At 51.3% G+C, this 20,731-nt stretch overlaps 5 non-coding genes across 5 annotated transcripts; all 5 read left to right on the top strand.

The window, feature by feature from the left end:
* The first annotated feature begins 1,179 nt into the window (after positions 1–1,179).
* On the top strand, positions 1,180–1,251 carry TRNAD-GUC (transfer RNA aspartic acid (anticodon GUC)). The gene has a single exon. It is a non-coding gene; the product is annotated as a tRNA-Asp (tRNA).
* Positions 1,252–4,097: 2,846 nt separating this feature from the next.
* TRNAD-GUC (transfer RNA aspartic acid (anticodon GUC)) lies at positions 4,098–4,169 on the top strand. The gene has a single exon. It is a non-coding gene; the product is annotated as a tRNA-Asp (tRNA).
* A 1,396-nt stretch (positions 4,170–5,565) lies between these two features.
* On the top strand, positions 5,566–5,637 carry TRNAD-GUC (transfer RNA aspartic acid (anticodon GUC)). The gene has a single exon. It is a non-coding gene; the product is annotated as a tRNA-Asp (tRNA).
* A 4,296-nt stretch (positions 5,638–9,933) lies between these two features.
* Positions 9,934–10,005, top strand: TRNAD-GUC (transfer RNA aspartic acid (anticodon GUC)). The gene has a single exon. It is a non-coding gene; the product is annotated as a tRNA-Asp (tRNA).
* Positions 10,006–15,778: 5,773 nt separating this feature from the next.
* TRNAD-GUC (transfer RNA aspartic acid (anticodon GUC)) lies at positions 15,779–15,850 on the top strand. Its single transcript has one exon. It is a non-coding gene; the product is annotated as a tRNA-Asp (tRNA).
* The last annotated feature ends 4,881 nt before the right edge of the window (positions 15,851–20,731 follow it).

Here is a 20,731-nt window from a genome sequence, read left to right as displayed (position 1 = left end):
AGTCCAAATTGTAACCCTGAATCAGTTCCTCTTCTGACCCTTTGTATCATGTTACATGACGAGTAATGATCACCTGTTAGCTTTATCCCTAATTATAACTCTCACTCTTTCCCTGCATCTAACCCTAGCTCTAATCCCATCATTAACCTCGGTCCGGGCACACGCGTGAACCCTTACTCTCATCTCAGCCTCTCCTGGTGATACATCACACCTGGGATCGTTTGCTCCCTGTGGGCTGTGGGAAATTTGCTACCAGCACGCCCTGGAAGTGGGGCTCATTCCGCTGCAACGGGAGGTCTTCCCAGGACGCGTCACAGCTCAACGCAAGAGCTCCTGGGTTTCGAAGGCTCTTGCAGCAAGCCTTCACAAAGCAGCAGGGAGCGCCGTTCCAGATGGGAAACTTGAGACTGGATGTCCAGAAAAGCAAGACGTCAGAAGCGAAACCTTTTTCCTGCAGGGTGTGGCATACCATCCGCTTGCTCATTGCGACAGAGGTGGCACTAATGAAGGAAGAGGTCAACGTTACGTTCTTCTTTAAAATGCAAGGCCAGGAAAAGTGGCAGCGGTGGGATTTGAACCCACGCCTCCGAAGAGACTGGAGCCTTAATCCAGCGCCTTAGACCGCTCGGCCACGCTACCTCCCTGCTAGTTGCCGAAAGCGGAACTTGACCCGTTGCCCGGCCCGCTTTAGTGCTTTGCCTTTTCTCCTTGGAAAGTCTGGAGACAGGCAGTGGAAGGGCAGGCAAACTGTCAGGTGCGCAGAGGAGGGGAGACCATGAGGCAAGGTGGGAGATGGGGGCAAGAAGTGAGAAAAAAACTAATCGCAAGCTAGGGCAGGATTCGGAAAGTGAAGCCGAAAAGGGGCTTAGCATGCAGCCCAGGGGTTTCTTTGACTGTCCTAAGCCCACAGGGACTTTGCCGTCCTCAGCTCATGAGACTTGAGATGGGTAGCTTGATTTGCTGAGGAAATGCGGGATGACAGATTCAACTCTGGAGTCAAACATAGCCCGGAACTATCGCCTTAAACTGAGTTTTAAGCCTGGTGCCGATAAAAAGAAAGAAATTAGCCTTAGATCGGGCAAGCCGTTTGACGGGGGAAAATGAGACCCCCTAGGCCATCTAGGTGGTCGCTGGATGCTGTGCAGACATCAGCAGCTGTTCATTTCATGCCCTCACGTCTCCTCGTTAGTATAGTGGTCAGTATCCCCGCCTGTCACGCGGGAGACCGGGGTTCAATTCCCCGACGGGGAGGTTAAACCTTTTCTGGATTTTTTTTAGTTCTTGACAAATATTCTTGAAGATTAGGCTGAGTCAAGTAGGGAATGGGTGCCAAGAACTGACTCTTTAAGAAAAAAGCACCGGCAACGCTAGTCATCGTACAATATTTGTGCACAATTGCTTACATTAGGCGGCCGGTCCACTTTATTGAGTCCCCCTCAGCACCATTTAGTGCTCCTGTTGTCTGCGAAGTCCAAATTGTAACCCTGAATCAGTTCCTCTTCTGACCCTTTGTATCATGTTACATGACGAGTAATGATCACCTGTTAGCTTTATCCCTAATTATAACTCTCACTCTTTCCCTGCATCTAACCCTAGCTCTATTCCCATCATTAACCTCGGTCCGGGCACACGCGTGAACCCTTACTCTCATCTCAGCCTCTCCTGGTGATACATCACACCTGGGATCGTTTGCTCCCTGTGGGCTGTGGGAAATTTGCTACCAGCACGCCCTGGAAGTGGGGCTCATTCCGCTGCAACGGGAGGTCTTCCCAGGACGCGTCACAGCTCAACGCAAGAGCTCCTGGGTTTCGAAGGCTCTTGCAGCAAGCCTTCACAAAGCAGCAGGGAGCGCCGTTCCAGATGGGAAACTTGAGACTGGATGTCCAGAAAAGCAAGACGTCAGAAGCGAAACCTTTTTCCTGCAGGGTGTGGCATACCATCCGCTTGCTCATTGCGACAGAGCTGGCACTAATGAAGGAAGAGGTCAACGTTACGTTCTTCTTTAAAATGCAAGGCCAGGAAAAGTGGCAGCGGTGGGATTTGAACCCACGCCTCCGAAGAGACTGGAGCCTTAATCCAGCACCTTAGACCGCTCGGCCACGCTACCTCCCTGCTAGTCGCCGAAAGCGGAACTTGACCCGTTGCCCGGCCCGCTTTAGTGCTTTGCCTTTTCTCCTTGGAAAGTCTGGAGACAGGCAGTGGAAGGGCAGGCAAACTGTCAGGTGCGCAGAGGAGGGGAGACCATGAGGCAAGGTGGGAGTTGGGGGCAAGAAGTGAGAAAAAAACTAATCGCAAGCTAGGGCAGGATTCGGAAAGTGAAGCCGAAAAGGGGCTTAGCATGCAGCCCAGGGGTTTCTTTGACTGTCCTAAGCCCACAGGGACTTTGCCGTCCTCAGCTCATGAGACTTGAGATGGGTAGCTTGATTTGCTGAGGAAATGCGGGATGACAGATTCAACTCTGGAGTCAAACATAGCCCGGAACTATCGCCTTAAACTGAGTTTTAAGCCTGGTGCCGATAAAAAGAAAGAAATTAGCCTTAGATCGAGCAAGCCGTTTGACGGGGGAAAATGAGACCCCCTAGGCCATCTAGGTGGTCGCTGGATGCTGTGCAGACATCAGCAGCTGTTCATTTCATGCCCTCACGTCTCCTCGTTAGTATAGTGGTCAGTATCCCCGCCTGTCACGCGGGAGACCGGGGAGGTTAAACCTTTTCTGGATTTTTTTTAGTTCTTGACAAATATTCTTGAAGATTAGGCTGAGTCAAGTAGGGAATGGGTGCCAAGAACTGACTCTTTAAGAAAAAAGCACCGGCAACGCTAGTCATCGTACAATATTTGTGCACAATTGCTTACATTAGGCGGCCGGTCCACTTTATTGAGTCCCCCTCAGCACCATTTAGTGCTCCTGTTGTCTGCGAAGTCCAAATTGTAACCCTGAATCAGTTCCTCTTCTGACCCTTTGTATCATGTTACATGACGAGTAATGATCACCTGTTAGCTTTATCCCTAATTATAACTCTCACTCTTTCCCTGCATCTAACCCTAGCTCTAATCCCATCATTAACCTCGGTCCGGGCACACGCGTGAACCCTTACTCTCATCTCAGCCTCTCCTGGTGATACATCACACCTGGGATCGTTTGCTCCCTGTGGGCTGTGGGAAATTTGCTACCAGCACGCCCTGGAAGAGGGGCTCATTCCGCTGCAACGGGAGGTCTTCCCAGGACGCGTCACAGCTCAACGCAAGAGCTCCTGGGTTTCGAAGGCTCTTGCAGCAAGCCTTCACAAAGCAGCAGGGAGCGCCGTTCCAGATGGGAAACTTGAGACTGGATGTCCAGAAAAGCAAGACGTCAGAAGCGAAACCTTTTTCCTGCAGGGTGTGGCATACCATCCGCTTGCTCATTGCGACAGAGGTGGCACTAATGAAGGAAGAGGTCAACGTTACGTTCTTCTTTAAAATGCAAGGCCAGGAAAAGTGGCAGCGGTGGGATTTGAACCCACGCCTCCGAAGAGACTGGAGCCTTAATCCAGCGCCTTAGACCGCTCGGCCACGCTACCTCCCTGCTAGTCGCCGAAAGCGGAACTTGACCCGTTGCCCGGCCCGCTTTAGTGCTTTGCCTTTTCTCCTTGGAAAGTCTGGAGACAGGCAGTGGAAGGGCAGGCAAACTGTCAGGTGCGCAGAGGAGGGGAGACCATGAGGCAAGGTGGGAGATGGGGGCAAGAAGTGAGAAAAAAACTAATCGCAAGCTAGGGCAGGATTCGGAAAGTGAAGCCGAAAAGGGGCTTAGCATGCAGCCCAGGGGTTTCTTTGACTGTCCTAAGCCCACAGGGACTTTGCCGTCCTCAGCTCATGAGACTTGAGATGGGTAGCTTGATTTGCTGAGGAAATGCGGGATGACAGATTCAACTCTGGAGTCAAACATAGCCCGGAACTATCGCCTTAAACTGAGTTTTAAGCCTGGTGCCGATAAAAAGAAAGAAATTAGCCTTAGATCGGGCAAGCCGTTTGACGGGGGAAAATGAGACCCCCTCGGCCATCTAGGTGGTCGCTGGATGCTGTGCAGACATCAGCAGCTGTTCATTTCATGCCCTCACGTCTCCTCGTTAGTATAGTGGTCAGTATCCCCGCCTGTCACGCGGGAGACCGGGGTTCAATTCCCCGACGGGGAGGTTAAACCTTTTCTGGATTTTTTTTAGTTCTTGACAAATATTCTTGAAGATTAGGCTGAGTCAAGTAGGGAATGGGTGCCAAGAACTGACTCTTTAAGAAAAAAGCACCGGCAACGCTAGTCATCGTACAATATTTGTGCACAATTGCTTACATTAGGCGGCCGGTCCACTTTATTGAGTCCCCCTCAGCACCATTTAGTGCTCCTGTTGTCTGCGAAGTCCAAATTGTAACCCTGAATCAGTTCCTCTTCTGACCCTTTGTATCATGTTACATGACGAGTAATGATCACCTGTTAGCTTTATCCCTAATTATAACTCTCACTCTTTCCCTGCATCTAACCCTAGCTCTAATCCCATCATTAACCTCGGTCCGGGCACACGCGTGAACCCTTACTCTCATCTCAGCCTCTCCTGGTGATACATCACACCTGGGATCGTTTGCTCCCTGTGGGCTGTGGGAAATTTGCTACCAGCACGCCCTGGAAGTGGGGCTCATTCCGCTGCAACGGGAGGTCTTCCCAGGACGCGTCACAGCTCAACGCAAGAGCTCCTGGGTTTCGAAGGCTCTTGCAGCAAGCCTTCACAAAGCAGCAGGGAGCGCCGTTCCAGATGGGAAACTTGAGACTGGATGTCCAGAAAAGCAAGACGTCAGAAGCGAAACCTTTTTCCTGCAGGGTGTGGCATACCATCCGCTTGCTCATTGCGACAGAGGTGGCACTAATGAAGGAAGAGGTCAACGTTACGTTCTTCTTTAAAATGCAAGGCCAGGAAAAGTGGCAGCGGTGGGATTTGAACCCACGCCTCCGAAGAGACTGGAGCCTTAATCCAGCGCCTTAGACCGCTCGGCCACGCTACCTCCCTGCTAGTTGCCGAAAGCGGAACTTGACCCGTTGCCCGGCCCGCTTTAGTGCTTTGCCTTTTCTCCTTGGAAAGTCTGGAGACAGGCAGTGGAAGGGCAGGCAAACTGTCAGGTGCGCAGAGGAGGGGAGACCATGAGGCAAGGTGGGAGATGGGGGCAAGAAGTGAGAAAAAAACTAATCGCAAGCTAGGGCAGGATTCGGAAAGTGAAGCCGAAAAGGGGCTTAGCATGCAGCCCAGGGGTTTCTTTGACTGTCCTAAGCCCACAGGGACTTTGCCGTCCTCAGCTCATGAGACTTGAGATGGGTAGCTTGATTTGCTGAGGAAATGCGGGATGACAGATTCAACTCTGGAGTCAAACATAGCCCGGAACTATCGCCTTAAACTGAGTTTTAAGCCTGGTGCCGATAAAAAGAAAGAAATTAGCCTTAGATCGGGCAAGCCGTTTGACGGGGGAAAATGAGACCCCCTAGGCCATCTAGGTGGTCGCTGGATGCTGTGCAGACATCAGCAGCTGTTCATTTCATGCCCTCACGTCTCCTCGTTAGTATAGTGGTCAGTATCCCCGCCTGTCACGCGGGAGACCGGGGTTCAATTCCCCGACGGGGAGGTTAAACCTTTTCTGGATTTTTTTTAGTTCTTGACAAATATTCTTGAAGATTAGGCTGAGTCAAGTAGGGAATGGGTGCCAAGAACTGACTCTTTAAGAAAAAAGCACCGGCAACGCTAGTCATCGTACAATATTTGTGCACAATTGCTTACATTAGGCGGCCGGTCCACTTTATTGAGTCCCCCTCAGCACCATTTAGTGCTCCTGTTGTCTGCGAAGTCCAAATTGTAACCCTGAATCAGTTCCTCTTCTGACCCTTTGTATCATGTTACATGACGAGTAATGATCACCTGTTAGCTTTATCCCTAATTATAACTCTCACTCTTTCCCTGCATCTAACCCTAGCTCTAATCCCATCATTAACCTCGGTCCGGGCACACGCGTGAACCCTTACTCTCATCTCAGCCTCTCCTGGTGATACATCACACCTGGGATCGTTTGCTCCCTGTGGGCTGTGGGAAATTTGCTACCAGCACGCCCTGGAAGTGGGGCTCATTCCGCTGCAACGGGAGGTCTTCCCAGGACGCGTCACAGCTCAACGCAAGAGCTCCTGGGTTTCGAAGGCTCTTGCAGCAAGCCTTCACAAAGCAGCAGGGAGCGCCGTTCCAGATGGGAAACTTGAGACTGGATGTCCAGAAAAGCAAGACGTCAGAAGCGAAACCTTTTTCCTGCAGGGTGTGGCATACCATCCGCTTGCTCATTGCGACAGAGCTGGCACTAATGAAGGAAGAGGTCAACGTTACGTTCTTCTTTAAAATGCAAGGCCAGGAAAAGTGGCAGCGGTGGGATTTGAACCCACGCCTCCGAAGAGACTGGAGCCTTAATCCAGCACCTTAGACCGCTCGGCCACGCTACCTCCCTGCTAGTCGCCGAAAGCGGAACTTGACCCGTTGCCCGGCCCGCTTTAGTGCTTTGCCTTTTCTCCTTGGAAAGTCTGGAGACAGGCAGTGGAAGGGCAGGCAAACTGTCAGGTGCGCAGAGGAGGGGAGACCATGAGGCAAGGTGGGAGTTGGGGGCAAGAAGTGAGAAAAAAACTAATCGCAAGCTAGGGCAGGATTCGGAAAGTGAAGCCGAAAAGGGGCTTAGCATGCAGCCCAGGGGTTTCTTTGACTGTCCTAAGCCCACAGGGACTTTGCCGTCCTCAGCTCATGAGACTTGAGATGGGTAGCTTGATTTGCTGAGGAAATGCGGGATGACAGATTCAACTCTGGAGTCAAACATAGCCCGGAACTATCGCCTTAAACTGAGTTTTAAGCCTGGTGCCGATAAAAAGAAAGAAATTAGCCTTAGATCGGGCAAGCCGTTTGACGGGGGAAAATGAGACCCCCTAGGCCATCTAGGTGGTCGCTGGATGCTGTGCAGACATCAGCAGCTGTTCATTTCATGCCCTCACGTCTCCTCGTTAGTATAGTGGTCAGTATCCCCGCCTGTCACGCGGGAGACCGGGGAGGTTAAACCTTTTCTGGATTTTTTTTAGTTCTTGACAAATATTCTTGAAGATTAGGCTGAGTCAAGTAGGGAATGGGTGCCAAGAACTGACTCTTTAAGAAAAAAGCACCGGCAACGCTAGTCATCGTACAATATTTGTGCACAATTGCTTACATTAGGCGGCCGGTCCACTTTATTGAGTCCCCCTCAGCACCATTTAGTGCTCCTGTTGTCTGCGAAGTCCAAATTGTAACCCTGAATCAGTTCCTCTTCTGACCCTTTGTATCATGTTACATGACGAGTAATGATCACCTGTTAGCTTTATCCCTAATTATAACTCTCACTCTTTCCCTGCATCTAACCCTAGCTCTAATCCCATCATTAACCTCGGTCCGGGCACACGCGTGAACCCTTACTCTCATCTCAGCCTCTCCTGGTGATACATCACACCTGGGATCGTTTGCTCCCTGTGGGCTGTGGGAAATTTGCTACCAGCACGCCCTGGAAGTGGGGCTCATTCCGCTGCAACGGGAGGTCTTCCCAGGACGCGTCACAGCTCAACGCAAGAGCTCCTGGGTTTCGAAGGCTCTTGCAGCAAGCCTTCACAAAGCAGCAGGGAGCGCCGTTCCAGATGGGAAACTTGAGACTGGATGTCCAGAAAAGCAAGACGTCAGAAGCGAAACCTTTTTCCTGCAGGGTGTGGCATACCATCCGCTTGCTCATTGCGACAGAGCTGGCACTAATGAAGGAAGAGGTCAACGTTACGTTCTTCTTTAAAATGCAAGGCCAGGAAAAGTGGCAGCGGTGGGATTTGAACCCACGCCTCCGAAGAGACTGGAGCCTTAATCCAGCACCTTAGACCGCTCGGCCACGCTACCTCCCTGCTAGTCGCCGAAAGCGGAACTTGACCCGTTGCCCGGCCCGCTTTAGTGCTTTGCCTTTTCTCCTTGGAAAGTCTGGAGACAGGCAGTGGAAGGGCAGGCAAACTGTCAGGTGCGCAGAGGAGGGGAGACCATGAGGCAAGGTGGGAGTTGGGGGCAAGAAGTGAGAAAAAAACTAATCGCAAGCTAGGGCAGGATTCGGAAAGTGAAGCCGAAAAGGGGCTTAGCATGCAGCCCAGGGGTTTCTTTGACTGTCCTAAGCCCACAGGGACTTTGCCGTCCTCAGCTCATGAGACTTGAGATGGGTAGCTTGATTTGCTGAGGAAATGCGGGATGACAGATTCAACTCTGGAGTCAAACATAGCCCGGAACTATCGCCTTAAACTGAGTTTTAAGCCTGGTGCCGATAAAAAGAAAGAAATTAGCCTTAGATCGGGCAAGCCGTTTGACGGGGGAAAATGAGACCCCCTAGGCCATCTAGGTGGTCGCTGGATGCTGTGCAGACATCAGCAGCTGTTCATTTCATGCCCTCACGTCTCCTCGTTAGTATAGTGGTCAGTATCCCCGCCTGTCACGCGGGAGACCGGGGAGGTTAAACCTTTTCTGGATTTTTTTTAGTTCTTGACAAATATTCTTGAAGATTAGGCTGAGTCAAGTAGGGAATGGGTGCCAAGAACTGACTCTTTAAGAAAAAAGCACCGGCAACGCTAGTCATCGTACAATATTTGTGCACAATTGCTTACATTAGGCGGCCGGTCCACTTTATTGAGTCCCCCTCAGCACCATTTAGTGCTCCTGTTGTCTGCGAAGTCCAAATTGTAACCCTGAATCAGTTCCTCTTCTGACCCTTTGTATCATGTTACATGACGAGTAATGATCACCTGTTAGCTTTATCCCTAATTATAACTCTCACTCTTTCCCTGCATCTAACCCTAGCTCTAATCCCATCATTAACCTCGGTCCGGGCACACGCGTGAACCCTTACTCTCATCTCAGCCTCTCCTGGTGATACATCACACCTGGGATCGTTTGCTCCCTGTGGGCTGTGGGAAATTTGCTACCAGCACGCCCTGGAAGTGGGGCTCATTCCGCTGCAACGGGAGGTCTTCCCAGGACGCGTCACAGCTCAACGCAAGAGCTCCTGGGTTTCGAAGGCTCTTGCAGCAAGCCTTCACAAAGCAGCAGGGAGCGCCGTTCCAGATGGGAAACTTGAGACTGGATGTCCAGAAAAGCAAGACGTCAGAAGCGAAACCTTTTTCCTGCAGGGTGTGGCATACCATCCGCTTGCTCATTGCGACAGAGGTGGCACTAATGAAGGAAGAGGTCAACGTTACGTTCTTCTTTAAAATGCAAGGCCAGGAAAAGTGGCAGCGGTGGGATTTGAACCCACGCCTCCGAAGAGACTGGAGCCTTAATCCAGCGCCTTAGACCGCTCGGCCACGCTACCTCCCTGCTAGTCGCCGAAAGCGGAACTTGACCCGTTGCCCGGCCCGCTTTAGTGCTTTGCCTTTTCTCCTTGGAAAGTCTGGAGACAGGCAGTGGAAGGGCAGGCAAACTGTCAGGTGCGCAGAGGAGGGGAGACCATGAGGCAAGGTGGGAGATGGGGGCAAGAAGTGAGAAAAAAACTAATCGCAAGCTAGGGCAGGATTCGGAAAGTGAAGCCGAAAAGGGGCTTAGCATGCAGCCCAGGGGTTTCTTTGACTGTCCTAAGCCCACAGGGACTTTGCCGTCCTCAGCTCATGAGACTTGAGATGGGTAGCTTGATTTGCTGAGGAAATGCGGGATGACAGATTCAACTCTGGAGTCAAACATAGCCCGGAACTATCGCCTTAAACTGAGTTTTAAGCCTGGTGCCGATAAAAAGAAAGAAATTAGCCTTAGATCGGGCAAGCCGTTTGACGGGGGAAAATGAGACCCCCTAGGCCATCTAGGTGGTCGCTGGATGCTGTGCAGACATCAGCAGCTGTTCATTTCATGCCCTCACGTCTCCTCGTTAGTATAGTGGTCAGTATCCCCGCCTGTCACGCGGGAGACCGGGGTTCAATTCCCCGACGGGGAGGTTAAACCTTTTCTGGATTTTTTTTAGTTCTTGACAAATATTCTTGAAGATTAGGCTGAGTCAAGTAGGGAATGGGTGCCAAGAACTGACTCTTTAAGAAAAAAGCACCGGCAACGCTAGTCATCGTACAATATTTGTGCACAATTGCTTACATTAGGCGGCCGGTCCACTTTATTGAGTCCCCCTCAGCACCATTTAGTGCTCCTGTTGTCTGCGAAGTCCAAATTGTAACCCTGAATCAGTTCCTCTTCTGACCCTTTGTATCATGTTACATGACGAGTAATGATCACCTGTTAGCTTTATCCCTAATTATAACTCTCACTCTTTCCCTGCATCTAACCCTAGCTCTAATCCCATCATTAACCTCGGTCCGGGCACACGCGTGAACCCTTACTCTCATCTCAGCCTCTCCTGGTGATACATCACACCTGGGATCGTTTGCTCCCTGTGGGCTGTGGGAAATTTGCTACCAGCACGCCCTGGAAGTGGGGCTCATTCCGCTGCAACGGGAGGTCTTCCCAGGACGCGTCACAGCTCAACGCAAGAGCTCCTGGGTTTCGAAGGCTCTTGCAGCAAGCCTTCACAAAGCAGCAGGGAGCGCCGTTCCAGATGGGAAACTTGAGACTGGATGTCCAGAAAAGCAAGACGTCAGAAGCGAAACCTTTTTCCTGCAGGGTGTGGCATACCATCCGCTTGCTCATTGCGACAGAGGTGGCACTAATGAAGGAAGAGGTCAACGTTACGTTCTTCTTTAAAATGCAAGGCCAGGAAAAGTGGCAGCGGTGGGATTTGAACCCACGCCTCCGAAGAGACTGGAGCCTTAATCCAGCGCCTTAGACCGCTCGGCCACGCTACCTCCCTGCTAGTCGCCGAAAGCGGAACTTGACCCGTTGCCCGGCCCGCTTTAGTGCTTTGCATTTTCTCCTTGGAAAGTCTGGAGACAGGCAGTGGAAGGGCAGGCAAACTGTCAGGTGCGCAGAGGAGGGGAGACCATGAGGCAAGGTGGGAGATGGGGGCAAGAAGTGAGAAAAAAACTAATCGCAAGCTAGGGCAGGATTCGGAAAGTGAAGCCGAAAAGGGGCTTAGCATGCAGCCCAGGGGTTTCTTTGACTGTCCTAAGCCCACAGGGACTTTGCCGTCCTCAGCTCATGAGACTTGAGATGGGTAGCTTGATTTGCTGAGGAAATGCGGGATGACAGATTCAACTCTGGAGTCAAACATAGCCCGGAACTATCGCCTTAAACTGAGTTTTAAGCCTGGTGCCGATAAAAAGAAAGAAATTAGCCTTAGATCGGGCAAGCCGTTTGACGGGGGAAAATGAGACCCCCTAGGCCATCTAGGTGGTCGCTGGATGCTGTGCAGACATCAGCAGCTGTTCATTTCATGCCCTCACGTCTCCTCGTTAGTATAGTGGTCAGTATCCCCGCCTGTCACGCGGGAGACCGGGGTTCCCCGACGGGGAGGTTAAACCTTTTCTGGATTTTTTTTAGTTCTTGACAAATATTCTTGAAGATTAGGCTGAGTCAAGTAGGGAATGGGTGCCAAGAACTGACTCTTTAAGAAAAAAGCACCGGCAACGCTAGTCATCGTACAATATTTGTGCACAATTGCTTACATTAGGCGGCCGGTCCACTTTATTGAGTCCCCCTCAGCACCATTTAGTGCTCCTGTTGTCTGCGAAGTCCAAATTGTAACCCTGAATCAGTTCCTCTTCTGACCCTTTGTATCATGTTACATGACGAGTAATGATCACCTGTTAGCTTTATCCCTAATTATAACTCTCACTCTTTCCCTGCATCTAACCCTAGCTCTAATCCCATCATTAACCTCGGTCCGGGCACACGCGTGAACCCTTACTCTCATCTCAGCCTCTCCTGGTGATACATCACACCTGGGATCGTTTGCTCCCTGTGGGCTGTGGGAAATTTGCTACCAGCACGCCCTGGAAGTGGGGCTCATTCCGCTGCAACGGGAGGTCTTCCCAGGACGCGTCACAGCTCAACGCAAGAGCTCCTGGGTTTCGAAGGCTCTTGCAGCAAGTCTTCACAAAGCAGCAGGGAGCGCCGTTCCAGATGGGAAACTTGAGACTGGATGTCCAGAAAAGCAAGACGTCAGAAGCGAAACCTTTTTCCTGCAGGGTGTGGCATACCATCCGCTTGCTCATTGCGACAGAGGTGGCACTAATGAAGGAAGAGGTCAACGTTACGTTCTTCTTTAAAATGCAAGGCCAGGAAAAGTGGCAGCGGTGGGATTTGAACCCACGCCTCCGAAGAGACTGGAGCCTTAATCCAGCGCCTTAGACCGCTCGGCCACGCTACCTCCCTGCTAGTCGCCGAAAGCGGAACTTGACCCGTTGCCCGGCCCGCTTTAGTGCTTTGCCTTTTCTCCTTGGAAAGTCTGGAGACAGGCAGTGGAAGGGCAGGCAAACTGTCAGGTGCGCAGAGGAGGGGAGACCATGAGGCAAGGTGGGAGATGGGGGCAAGAAGTGAGGAAAAAACTAATCGCAAGCTAGGGCAGGATTCGGAAAGTGAAGCCGAAAAGGGGCTTAGCATGCAGCCCAGGGGTTTCTTTGACTGTCCTAAGCCCACAGGGACTTTGCCGTCCTCAGCTCATGAGACTTGAGATGGGTAGCTTGATTTGCTGAGGAAATGCGGGATGACAGATTCAACTCTGGAGTCAAACATAGCCCGGAACTATCGCCTTAAACTGAGTTTTAAGCCTGGTGCCGATAAAAAGAAAGAAATTAGCCTTAGATCGGGCAAGCCGTTTGACGGGGGAAAATGAGACCCCCTAGGCCATCTAGGTGGTCGCTGGATGCTGTGCAGACATCAGCAGCTGTTCATTTCATGCCCTCACGTCTCCTCGTTAGTATAGTGGTCAGTATCCCCGCCTGTCACGCGGGAGACCGGGGAGGTTAAACCTTTTCTGGATTTTTTTTAGTTCTTGACAAATATTCTTGAAGATTAGGCTGAGTCAAGTAGGGAATGGGTGCCAAGAACTGACTCTTTAAGAAAAAAGCACCGGCAACGCTAGTCATCGTACAATATTTGTGCACAATTGCTTACATTAGGCGGCCGGTCCACTTTATTGAGTCCCCCTCAGCACCATTTAGTGCTCCTGTTGTCTGCGAAGTCCAAATTGTAACCCTGAATCAGTTCCTCTTCTGACCCTTTGTATCATGTTACATGACGAGTAATGATCACCTGTTAGCTTTATCCCTAATTATAACTCTCACTCTTTCCCTGCATCTAACCCTAGCTCTAATCCCATCATTAACCTCGGTCCGGGCACACGCGTGAACCCTTACTCTCATCTCAGCCTCTCCTGGTGATACATCACACCTGGGATCGTTAGCTCCCTGTGGGCTGTGGGAAATTTGCTACCAGCACGCCCTGGAAGTGGGGCTCATTCCGCTGCAACGGGAGGTCTTCCCAGGACGCGTCACAGCTCAACGCAAGAGCTCCTGGGTTTCGAAGGCTCTTGCAGCAAGCCTTCACAAAGCAGCAGGGAGCGCCGTTCCAGATGGGAAACTTGAGACTGGATGTCCAGAAAAGCAAGACGTCAGAAGCGAAACCTTTTTCCTGCAGGGTGTGGCATACCATCCGCTTGCTCATTGCGACAGAGGTGGCACTAATGAAGGAAGAGGTCAACGTTACGTTCTTCTTTAAAATGCAAGGCCAGGAAAAGTGGCAGCGGTGGGATTTGAACCCACGCCTCCGAAGAGACTGGAGCCTTAATCCAGCGCCTTAGACCGCTCGGCCACGCTACCTCCCTGCTAGTCGCCGAAAGCGGAACTTGACCCGTTGCCCGGCCCGCTTTAGTGCTTTGCCTTTTCTCCTTGGAAAGTCTGGAGACAGGCAGTGGAAGGGCAGGCAAACTGTCAGGTGCGCAGAGGAGGGGAGACCATGAGGCAAGGTGGGAGATGGGGGCAAGAAGTGAGAAAAAAACTAATCGCAAGCTAGGGCAGGATTCGGAAAGTGAAGCCGAAAAGGGGCTTAGCATGCAGCCCAGGGGTTTCTTTGACTGTCCTAAGCCCACAGGGACTTTGCCGTCCTCAGCTCATGAGACTTGAGATGGGTAGCTTGATTTGCTGAGGAAATGCGGGATGACAGATTCAACTCTGGAGTCAAACATAGCCCGGAACTATCGCCTTAAACTGAGTTTTAAGCCTGGTGCCGATAAAAAGAAAGAAATTAGCCTTAGATCGGGCAAGCCGTTTGACGGGGGAAAATGAGACCCCCTAGGCCATCTAGGTGGTCGCTGGATGCTGTGCAGACATCAGCAGCTGTTCATTTCATGCCCTCACGTCTCCTCGTTAGTATAGTGGTCAGTATCCCCGCCTGTCAGGAGACCGGGGTTCAATTCCCCGACGGGGAGGTTAAACCTTTTCTGGATTTTTTTTAGTTCTTGACAAATATTCTTGAAGATTAGGCTGAGTCAAGTAGGGAATGGGTGCCAAGAACTGACTCTTTAAGAAAAAAGCACCGGCAACGCTAGTCATCGTACAATATTTGTGCACAATTGCTTACATTAGGCGGCCGGTCCACTTTATTGAGTCCCCCTCAGCACCATTTAGTGCTCCTGTTGTCTGCGAAGTCCAAATTGTAACCCTGAATCAGTTCCTCTTCTGACCCTTTGTATCATGTTACATGACGAGTAATGATCACCTGTTAGCTTTATCCCTAATTATAACTCTCACTCTTTCCCTGCATCTAACCCTAGCTCTAATCCCATCATTAACCTCGGTCCGGGCACACGCGTGAACCCTTACTCTCATCTCAGCCTCTCCTGGTGATACATCACACCTGGGATCGTTTGCTCCCTGTGGGCTGTGGGAAATTTGCTACCAGCACGCCCTGGAAGTGGGGCTCATTCCGCTGCAACGGGAGGTCTTCCCAGGACGCGTCACAGCTCAACGCAAGAGCACCTGGGTTTCGAAGGCTCTTGCAGCAAGCCTTCACAAAGCAGCAGGGAGCGCCGTTCCAGATGGGAAACTTGAGACTGGATGTCCAGAAAAGCAAGACGTCAGAAGCGAAACCTTTTTCCTGCAGGGTGTGGCATACCATCCGCTTGCTCATTGCGACAGAGGTGGCACTAATGAAGGAAGAGGTCAACGTTACGTTCTTCTTTAAAATGCAAGGCCAGGAAAAGTGGCAGCGGTGGGATTTGAACCCACGCCTCCGAAGAGACTGGAGCCTTAATCCAGCGCCTTAGACCGCTCGGCCACGCTACCTCCCTGCTAGTCGCCGAAAGCGGAACTTGACCCGTTGCCCGGCCCGCTTTAGTGCTTTGCCTTTTCTCCTTGGAAAGTCTGGAGACAGGCAGTGGAAGGGCAGGCAAACTGTCAGGTGCGCAGAGGAGGGGAGACCATGAGGCAAGGTGGGAGATGGGGGCAAGAAGTGAGAAAAAAACTAATCGCAAGCTAGGGCAGGATTCGGAAAGTGAAGCCGAAAAGGGGCTTAGCATGCAGCCCAGGGGTTTCTTTGACTGTCCTAAGCCCACAGGGACTTTGCCGTCCTCAGCTCATGAGACTTGAGATGGGTAGCTTGATTTGCTGAGGAAATGCGGGATGACAGATTCAACTCTGGAGTCAAACATAGCCCGGAACTATCGCCTTAAACTGAGTTTTAAGCCTGGTGCCGATAAAAAGAAAGAAATTAGCCTTAGATCGGGCAAGCCGTTTGACGGGGGAAAATGAGACCCCCTAGGCCAGCTAGGTGGTCGCTGGATGCTGTGCAGACATCAGCAGCTGTTCATTTCATGCCCTCACGTCTCCTCGTTAGTATAGTGGTCAGTATCCCCGCCTGTCACGCGGGAGACCGGGGTTCAATTCCCCGACGGGGAGGTTAAACCTTTTCTGGATTTTTTTTAGTTCTTGACAAATATTCTTGAAGATTAGGCTGAGTCAAGTAGGGAATGGGTGCCAAGAACTGACTCTTTAAGAAAAAAGCACCGGCAACGCTAGTCATCGTACAATATTTGTGCACAATTGCTTACATTAGGCGGCCGGTCCACTTTATTGAGTCCCCCTCAGCACCATTTAGTGCTCCTGTTGTCTGCGAAGTCCAAATTGTAACCCTGAATCAGTTCCTCTTCTGACCCTTTGTATCATGTTACATGACGAGTAATGATCACCTGTTAGCTTTATCCCTAATTATAACTCTCACTCTTTCCCTGCATCTAACCCTAGCTCTAATCCCATCATTAACCTCGGTCCGGGCACACGCGTGAACCCTTACTCTCATCTCAGCCTCTCCTGGTGATACATCACACCTGGGATCGTTTGCTCCCTGTGGGCTGTGGGAAATTTGCTACCAGCACGCCCTGGAAGTGGGGCTCATTCCGCTGCAACGGGAGGTCTTCCCAGGACGCGTCACAGCTCAACGCAAGAGCTCCTGGGTTTCGAAGGCTCTTGCAGCAAGCCTTCACAAAGCAGCAGGGAGCGCCGTTCCAGATGGGAAACTTGAGACTGGATGTCCAGAAAAGCAAGACGTCAGAAGCGAAACCTTTTTCCTGCAGGGTGTGGCATACCATCCGCTTGCTCATTGCGACAGAGGTGGCACTAATGAAGGAAGAGGTCAACGTTACGTTCTTCTTTAAAATGCAAGGCCAGGAAAAGTGGCAGCGGTGGGATTTGAACCCACGCCTCCGAAGAGACTGGAGCCTTAATCCAGCGCCTTAGACCGCTCGGCCACGCTACCTCCCTGCTAGTCGCCGAAAGCGGAACTTGACCCGTTGCCCGGCCCGCTTTAGTGCTTTGCCTTTTCTCCTTGGAAAGTCTGGAGACAGGCAGTGGAAGGGCAGGCAAACTGTCAGGTGCGCAGAGGAGGGGAGACCATGAGGCAAGGTGGGAGATGGGGGCAAGAAGTGAGAAAAAAACTAATCGCAAGCTAGGGCAGGATTCGGAAAGTGAAGCCGAAAAGGGGCTTAGCATGCAGCCCAGGGGTTTCTTTGACTGTCCTAAGCCCACAGGGACTTTGCCGTCCTCAGCTCATGAGACTTGAGATGGGTAGCTTGATTTGCTGAGGAAATGCGGGATGACAGATTCAACTCTGGAGTCAAACATAGCCCGGAACTATCGCCTTAAACTGAGTTTTAAGCCTGGTGCCGATAAAAAGAAAGAAATTAGCCTTAGATCGGGCAAGCCGTTTGACGGGGGAAAATGAGACCCCCTAGGCCATCTAGGTGGTCGCTGGATGCTGTGCAGACATCAGCAGCTGTTCATTTCATGCCCTCACGTCTCCTCGTTAGTATAGTGGTCAGTATCCCCGCCTGTCACGCGGGAGACCGGGGTTCCCCGACGGGGAGGTTAAACCTTTTCTGGATTTTTTTTAGTTCTTGACAAATATTCTTGAAGATTAGGCTGAGTCAAGTAGGGAATGGGTGCCAAGAACTGACTCTTTAAGAAAAAAGCACCGGCAACGCTAGTCATCGTACAATATTTGTGCACAATTGCTTACATTAGGCGGCCGGTCCACTTTATTGAGTCCCCCTCAGCACCATTTAGTGCTCCTGTTGTCTGCGAAGTCCAAATTGTAACCCTGAATCAGTTCCTCTTCTGACCCTTTGTATCATGTTACATGACGAGTAATGATCACCTGTTAGCTTTATCCCTAATTATAACTCTCACTCTTTCCCTGCATCTAACCCTAGCTCTAATCCCATCATTAACCTCGGTCCGGGCACACGCGTGAACCCTTACTCTCATCTCAGCCTCTCCTGGTGATACATCACACCTGGGATCGTTTGCTCCCTGTGGGCTGTGGGAAATTTGCTACCAGCACGCCCTGGAAGTGGGGCTCATTCCGCTGCAACGGGAGGTCTTCCCAGGACGCGTCACAGCTCAACGCAAGAGCTCCTGGGTTTCGAAGGCTCTTGCAGCAAGTCTTCACAAAGCAGCAGGGAGCGCCGTTCCAGATGGGAAACTTGAGACTGGATGTCCAGAAAAGCAAGACGTCAGAAGCGAAACCTTTTTCCTGCAGGGTGTGGCATACCATCCGCTTGCTCATTGCGACAGAGGTGGCACTAATGAAGGAAGAGGTCAACGTTACGTTCTTCTTTAAAATGCAAGGCCAGGAAAAGTGGCAGCGGTGGGATTTGAACCCACGCCTCCGAAGAGACTGGAGCCTTAATCCAGCGCCTTAGACCGCTCGGCCACGCTACCTCCCTGCTAGTCGCCGAAAGCGGAACTTGACCCGTTGCCCGGCCCGCTTTAGTGCTTTGCCTTTTCTCCTTGGAAAGTCTGGAGACAGGCAGTGGAAGGGCAGGCAAACTGTCAGGTGCGCAGAGGAGGGGAGACCATGAGGCAAGGTGGGAGATGGGGGCAAGAAGTGAGGAAAAAACTAATCGCAAGCTAGGGCAGGATTCGGAAAGTGAAGCCGAAAAGGGGCTTAGCATGCAGCCCAGGGGTTTCTTTGACTGTCCTAAGCCCACAGGGACTTTGCCGTCCTCAGCTCATGAGACTTGAGATGGGTAGCTTGATTTGCTGAGGAAATGCGGGATGACAGATTCAACTCTGGAGTCAAACATAGCCCGGAACTATCGCCTTAAACTGAGTTTTAAGCCTGGTGCCGATAAAAAGAAAGAAATTAGCCTTAGATCGGGCAAGCCGTTTGACGGGGGAAAATGAGACCCCCTAGGCCATCTAGGTGGTCGCTGGATGCTGTGCAGACATCAGCAGCTGTTCATTTCATGCCCTCACGTCTCCTCGTTAGTATAGTGGTCAGTATCCCCGCCTGTCACGCGGGAGACCGGGGAGGTTAAACCTTTTCTGGATTTTTTTTAGTTCTTGACAAATATTCTTGAAGATTAGGCTGAGTCAAGTAGGGAATGGGTGCCAAGAACTGACTCTTTAAGAAAAAAGCACCGGCAACGCTAGTCATCGTACAATATTTGTGCACAATTGCTTACATTAGGCGGCCGGTCCACTTTATTGAGTCCCCCTCAGCACCATTTAGTGCTCCTGTTGTCTGCGAAGTCCAAATTGTAACCCTGAATCAGTTCCTCTTCTGACCCTTTGTATCATGTTACATGACGAGTAATGATCACCTGTTAGCTTTATCCCTAATTATAACTCTCACTCTTTCCCTGCATCTAACCCTAGCTCTAATCCCATCATTAACCTCGGTCCGGGCACACGCGTGAACCCTTACTCTCATCTCAGCCTCTCCTGGTGATACATCACACCTGGGATCGTTAGCTCCCTGTGGGCTGTGGGAAATTTGCTACCAGCACGCCCTGGAAGTGGGGCTCATTCCGCTGCAACGGGAGGTCTTCCCAGGACGCGTCACAGCTCAACGCAAGAGCTCCTGGGTTTCGAAGGCTCTTGCAGCAAGCCTTCACAAAGCAGCAGGGAGCGCCGTTCCAGATGGGAAACTTGAGACTGGATGTCCAGAAAAGCAAGACGTCAGAAGCGAAACCTTTTTCCTGCAGGGTGTGGCATACCATCCGCTTGCTCATTGCGACAGAGGTGGCACTAATGAAGGAAGAGGTCAACGTTACGTTCTTCTTTAAAATGCAAGGCCAGGAAAAGTGGCAGCGGTGGGATTTGAACCCACGCCTCCGAAGAGACTGGAGCCTTAATCCAGCGCCTTAGACCGCTCGGCCACGCTACCTCCCTGCTAGTCGCCGAAAGCGGAACTTGACCCGTTGCCCGGCCCGCTTTAGTGCTTTGCCTTTTCTCCTTGGAAAGTCTGGAGACAGGCAGTGGAAGGGCAGGCAAACTGTCAGGTGCGCAGAGGAGGGGAGACCATGAGGCAAGGTGGGAGATGGGGGCAAGAAGTGAGAAAAAAACTAATCGCAAGCTAGGGCAGGATTCGGAAAGTGAAGCCGAAAAGGGGCTTAGCATGCAGCCCAGGGGTTTCTTTGACTGTCCTAAGCCCACAGGGACTTTGCCGTCCTCAGCTCATGAGACTTGAGATGGGTAGCTTGATTTGCTGAGGAAATGCGGGATGACAGATTCAACTCTGGAGTCAAACATAGCCCGGAACTATCGCCTTAAACTGAGTTTTAAGCCTGGTGCCGATAAAAAGAAAGAAATTAGCCTTAGATCGGGCAAGCCGTTTGACGGGGGAAAATGAGACCCCCTAGGCCATCTAGGTGGTCGCTGGATGCTGTGCAGACATCAGCAGCTGTTCATTTCATGCCCTCACGTCTCCTCGTTAGTATAGTGGTCAGTATCCCCGCCTGTCAGGAGACCGGGGTTCAATTCCCCGACGGGGAGGTTAAACCTTTTCTGGATTTTTTTTAGTTCTTGACAAATATTCTTGAAGATTAGGCTGAGTCAAGTAGGGAATGGGTGCCAAGAACTGACTCTTTAAGAAAAAAGCACCGGCAACGCTAGTCATCGTACAATATTTGTGCACAATTGCTTACATTAGGCGGCCGGTCCACTTTATTGAGTCCCCCTCAGCACCATTTAGTGCTCCTGTTGTCTGCGAAGTCCAAATTGTAACCCTGAATCAGTTCCTCTTCTGACCCTTTGTATCATGTTACATGACGAGTAATGATCACCTGTTAGCTTTATCCCTAATTATAACTCTCACTCTTTCCCTGCATCTAACCCTAGCTCTAATCCCATCATTAACCTCGGTCCGGGCACACGCGTGAACCCTTACTCTCATCTCAGCCTCTCCTGGTGATACATCACACCTGGGATCGTTTGCTCCCTGTGGGCTGTGGGAAATTTGCTACCAGCACGCCCTGGAAGTGGGGCTCATTCCGCTGC

This window comes from Ambystoma mexicanum, unplaced genomic scaffold (assembly GCF_040938575.1).
Source record: "Ambystoma mexicanum isolate Mex_15411 unplaced genomic scaffold, UKY_AmexF1_1 Mex_scaf20, whole genome shotgun sequence".
In the NCBI taxonomy this organism is placed as follows: Eukaryota; Metazoa; Chordata; class Amphibia; order Caudata; family Ambystomatidae; genus Ambystoma; species Ambystoma mexicanum.
Note: the sequence above shows the minus strand (reverse complement) of the source record. Positions and strands in the feature narration are given on the sequence as shown.